This window comes from Malaya genurostris, chromosome 3, assembly GCF_030247185.1.
Source record: "Malaya genurostris strain Urasoe2022 chromosome 3, Malgen_1.1, whole genome shotgun sequence".
Taxonomy (NCBI): domain Eukaryota; kingdom Metazoa; phylum Arthropoda; class Insecta; order Diptera; family Culicidae; genus Malaya; species Malaya genurostris.
This window is the reverse complement of record NC_080572.1, coordinates 269,078,528-269,084,527: the sequence shown is the minus strand read 5'-3', so window position 1 is coordinate 269,084,527 and position 6,000 is coordinate 269,078,528. Positions and strand designations below refer to the sequence as shown.

Below are 6,000 nucleotides of genomic sequence, written 5' to 3'. Positions count from 1 at the left end.
GTAGCTATCAAATCACCGTCCTCCTTCCCCTTCTCGTGTCAAGAGAAAAAGTACGGCTTGGGATACGAAATCCCGTGCCATTGAATTTCACCACAACGTATTTCATTCGCACATTCGTGTTCGTATGAGACACTAGCCGTACCCCGATTGTACGCGGTGCTAGATGTCAAGCAAAACAATCGAAAAAAGATTCCCATCAGTCGGTGTTGAACAGTCGTTCGCACCGCACGCGTATAGCTCTTGGCTCCTGGAATTTTTTTTCTGGCTACCTAGAGTTTCATTGATTCAAGGCTTCAGTCTTTTTCAAGGCTACCTGAATCACTAACTAAGTGACTAAGTGATACAAAGAGTGATATTAGAGTGACTAAGTGATACAAAGAGTGATATTAGAGTGACTAAGAAATTAATCAGCCTTTTTTAAGGCTAGCTAGGAGTCTAATCGAAGACTAATTTAGCCTAGTTAATTTAATTTAAAATTTCATTAATTTCAAAAATGCCTGCGTCCAACCGGAAAGGCAACAAGCCTAAGGCTAAAAATAATTCAATACGGAATAAATCACAATCCGTTATTCAACATTTTTCTAATAACATTCATGATCTTATAGAATCTGAATGTAAAAATAAAAGACAACGGACGGATTTCCCTTCCGTTGATCCTATGCCGTCTAACAATATTTACGAGATTCTTCCTGAATCCGATTGTAGCGACATAGAAGAAAATTCTTCAAAAATTCCCAAAATGGACGCTTGTCGTTCTGGGAAGAAACATCAATCTATGCCACCAGTGACGGTGATGATTTCCGACTTAAAAGCATTCCGTACTGAGCTTTCTACTTTTCTGCCGGAAGTAAAAGTCTCATTTCAAATCGGACGAAGAGGAGAATGTCGAGTCTTGGTGGATGGATTGGAAGATTACGAAAGTCTTATTCGATATTTGTCCGAAAAACTTCATAAATTTTATTCATATGATATAAAATCAGACAGACCTTTCAAGGCTGTCTTGAAAGGATTATCAAATGATCAAAGTATTGATGAAATTAAAAATGAACTAAAAGAATTGCTTGGTTTTGCCCCTTCCCAAGTAATACTTATGAAAAAAAGAGCGAATGGTACTTCTAAACCACGCTCTGGAATTTCCCATGAACTTTACCTAATACACTTCAATCGAAGTGATGTAAACAATTTGAAAACTTTAGAAAAAGTACGTTTCATTTCCCACATTAAAATTCATTGGGAACATTATAAACGGCATAATCGTATTGCAAACTTAACGCAATGTCGTCGTTGCCAAGGCTTCGGTCATGGAACCAAAAATTGTCATATGGATATACGGTGTTTGAATTGTGGTAAATCGCATTCGAAAGACGCTTGTCCAATGAATGAAACCACTGATAAATTTTCATGTTCAAATTGCAATGGAAATCATAAATCCAATTATTTGAAATGTCCTGTCAGGGAAAAAATTTTAAACGCTCGTTCGCTTAGACAACAAGTCAAATCAACGACCTTAAATTTACAGAACATACCTGAAAATTCTTCTAAGGCACCTGCCAATTCGTCTTCTAACGAAAACAATTTATTGACAGGTAGATCGACCTCGTCATCATCTTCTTCTAATGTCAGTTATGCTGGTATATTAGGTAGAAATCTATCTCCTATTTCTTCTAATGTAAATAATCAAAACACAGGACCGCCTTGCAGTTCTTCTTCTAACGAAAACAATTTATTAATAGGTAGACCGACCAAATCATCTTCTTCTAATGGCAGTCTACCTACAAATATTCCTTCAATGCCATTCGCTTCTTTAAATGAAGTCGATTTAGGCGATATAACTGAAAATAAAATGATCTACCTACAAGATCAACTTTTTCAAATGATCATCCAAATGAATTCGACTTCATCACTTTTTGAAGCATTTCAAATCGGATGGAAATTTGCAAATAATATTATAATGAATTTAAAATTTAACAGTGATGTTAAATAATTATTTGAATATTTTAAATTGGAATGCTCGATCTTTGAAATCGAGTGAAGATGAATTTTATAATTTTCTCAAAGTTCACAAAATTCATATTGCCATTGTGACAGAAACTTTTCTTAAACCAAATGTAAAATTGAAAAGTAATCCACATTATGTGGTTCATCGATTTGACAGGTTTACTGGAATTGGTGGTGGAGTTGCCATTTTTGTCCAACGGCAAATTAAACATCGAATTTTACCTTCTTTCAATACTAAAGTTATTGAAAGCTTGGGAATCGAAGTTGAAACCATTCATGGAATTTATTTCATCGCTGGAGCATATTTGCCATTCCAATGCACCGGCGAACAATTAAATTTCTTTAAAGGCGATTTGCAAAAACTTACAAGATATCGATCGAAATTTTTCGTAATAGGGGACTTAAATGCTAAGCATGTCCAGTGGAATTGTAGGCAAAATAACAGTAATGGTAAAATACTTCATAATCAACTCTCAGTTGGTTACTTCACAGTTCTTCATCCCAGTAATCCTACTTGTTTCTCTTCCGTGAAAAACCCGTCTACAATTGATCTGGTTCTAACAGATCAAAGTCACATTTGTAGTGAACCGATTACTCATGCTGATTTTGACTCAGATCATCTTCCTGTAACATTCAGACTTTCCAACGAAGCTATAATTAATCCAATTAGTTCTATTTTCAACTATCATAGAGCAAATTGGTTGGATTACACATCTCACATTGAAAATCATGTGGATCATGAAACTATTTTAGAAAATTCTGCGGATATCGACACAGCAATTGATAATTTGAATCATTATATTATCGAAGCTAGAAATCTTTCAGTTCCCAAAGCTCAAACTAAATTAAATTCTCCTATCATCGATGACAATCTTCAACTGCTCATTCGGTTGAAGAATGTTCGTCGACGACAATATCAACGTTCTCGTGATCCTGCTATGAAAAACATAGTTAAGGATTTACAAAAAGAAATTAAACATAGATTTACTCTTTTGCGAAATGAAAATTTCGCTAAAGAAGTTGAACAAATTAAACCATATTCTAAACCTTTCTGGAAACTTTCTAAGGTTCTTAAGAAACCTCAGAAACCTATTCCTGCTCTCAAGGAAGGAAATCAAATACTTCTTACAAATGGCGAAAAAGCTCAAAAACTTGCTCAGCAGTTCGAGAGTGTCCACAATTTTAATTTGAACGTTGTGAGTCCTATTGAAAATGAAGTCTCACTGAAATATGATCATATTTCAACCCAAGTGTTATCACACGATGACATTATTGAGACGAATTTTGATGAAATTAAATCAATTATTAGAAAACTTAAAAACATGAAGGCTCCTGGTAATGATGGAATTTTTAATATTCTTATTAAAAATCTTCCCGATGTTGCCTTGAGACTCCTGGTTAAAATTTTCAACAAGTGTTTTTCATTAGCTTACTTCCCAAAAAGATGGAAAAACGCTAAAGTAATTCCTATCCTAAAACCTGATAAAAACCCAGCAGAAACATCAAGTTATCGCCCAATTAGCTTACTTTCTTCTATCAGTAAACTTTTTGAAAAAATTATCTTGTTAAGAATGATGACTCATATAAATGAGAATTCAATTTTTTTACCAGAGCAGTTTGGATTTCGTCATGAACATTCAACTACTCATCAACTTGTCAGAGTAACGAACGTGATAAAATCAAATAAATCTTCTGGGTTATCCACTGGAGTTGCTCTTCTAGACATAGAAAAAGCATTCGACAGTGTTTGGCACAAAGGTTTAATAGCAAAAATGTCTGATTTCCAGTTTCCTATTTATTTGATCAAAATAATTCAAAATTATTTAACTGATCGTACTCTTCAGGTTAGCTATCAGAATTGTAAATCTGAATTGCTACCCGTACGAGCCGGTGTTCCGCAGGGTTCGAGTGTAGCTCCAATCTTGTATAATATTTTCACTTCTGATCTTCCAAATCTACCCGTTGGTTGTCAGAAATCGCTATTCTGTGACGACACAAGTCTGTTAGCCACAGGTAGAAATCTAAGAGTGATCTGCAGTCGCCTACAAAGAAGTTTAAATATTTTCAGTGATTATCTGTCAAAATGGAAAATTAAACCAAATGCAGCAAAAACGCAATTAATTATCTTTCCTCACAAGCCAAGAGCTTCTTTTCTTAAACCAAACAATAATCACATTCTCAAATTGAATGGCTTGGAATTGACATGGTCTGATCAAGCTAAATACTTAGGTTTAACGTATGACAAAAAACTCACTTTCAAGGATCACATTGAAGGAATCCAGGCAAAGTGTAATAAATATATTAAATGTTTATATCCTCTTATAAAAAGAAATTCTAAGCTCTGTCTAAAAAACAAATTGTTAATTTATAAACAAATTTTCAGACCAGCCATGCTTTATGCGGTACCAATTTGGTCAAGCTGTTGTTCCACCAGGAAGAAAACGCTTCAAAGGATTCAGAATAAAATTCTGAAAATGATTCTGAAGCGTCCTCCCTGGTTTAGTACAAATGAGTTACACAGACTCACAAATATAGAACCATTAGATGTAATGTCACATAATATTATAAGCAAATTCCGACAAAAATCGATGCAATCTTCAATTGAATCGATTCGCTCTCTGTATTAGTTAGTAAGTTAGTATATAAGTTCCTTTTCCCCATTACACAATACAAGTAGGTTTAGAATTTTCCCTACACAAAAATCTCAGAATTGCGGAAGCAAATGATGTCTTCATGGTAATAACCAAATCATATATATATATATATATATATATATATATATATATATATATATATATATATATATATATATATATATATATATATATATATATATATATATATATATATATATATATATATATATATATATATATATATATATATATATATATATATATATATATATATATATATATAACAGGGCTGAAAAGTCACCACTTGTGGCTGAACACCCAATTTAAATCTTAATAATTTAATTTTAACTCATATTCCAATAAATAGTTATTTAAAAAAAAAAAAAAAAAAAAAAAAAAAAAAAAAAAGATTCCCATCTTTGACGGCCGACTACGGTTCGACCACTGCCCATGGTTGATGATGGTACACCAATCAGGACGAATCATAATACCTGCTACTGTCGTTAGCTATCGCATATAACGTGGTAGCCGTATAACATTCATCAGACACCTAAATCCTATTCGCATTAGTCGGAGTCGGTTCGACAGAGCGACAGAACACGCTTCCGTCTGTTTAACCAACCGATCGACCATTAACTTGTACCTCCTCCGACCAAACCATAGTGCACCACATCATGGTTGGACTCCCTCATATAGCCATTACGCCTCACTGTTCGTACCTGTCCAACCAAGCCGTAATGTACAACATCATGGTTGGACTCCCTCATATAGCCATTATGCCTCACTGTTCGTACCTGTCCAGCCAAGCCGTAATGTACAACATCATGGTTGGACTCCCTCATATAGCCATTATGCCTCACTGTTCGTACCTGTCCAGCCAAGCCGTAATGTACAACATCATGGTTGGACTCGCTCATATAGCCATTATGCCTCACTGTTCGAACCTGTCCAGCCAAGCCGTAGTGTACCGCACCATGGTTGGTCGACTCACATGGCATGCACCCCCTCCGGACCAAATTGACCATACGCTCAAAATGCATTTGTTGGGCTCAAAAGTCAATATTTTCGACGCATACGTTCCGAAATGTGGTCCCCCTATAGATAGATTTGTGGCCAAAACAGGCCAACTTTATCATGATTTGTAATAACTTTAACGCGTCGGTCCACCGCAACCAGCGGAACCGTATACTACGGTACCGTCAGTGAGACAACTATGCCTCGCATCGTGCGGCAGACCGACCGGAACGTAGAAGGCGGTTTCGCTGACATGCCCACTACAAGGGCCATTAATGGTACATCATATGGCAAACTGATGGGAACATCTTAGACGAGTATGGGGATGTATCCCACTACAAGGGCCATTCAT

At 35.4% G+C, this 6,000-nt stretch overlaps 1 protein-coding gene across 1 annotated transcript in view; it reads right to left on the bottom strand.

Annotated features, from left to right (window-relative positions):
• LOC131439101 (putative sodium-coupled neutral amino acid transporter 11) overlaps positions 1-6,000 on the bottom strand; it is a 132,244-nt gene that overhangs the window by 49,927 nt on the left and 76,317 nt on the right. The gene's annotated exons all lie outside the window — the stretch shown is intronic.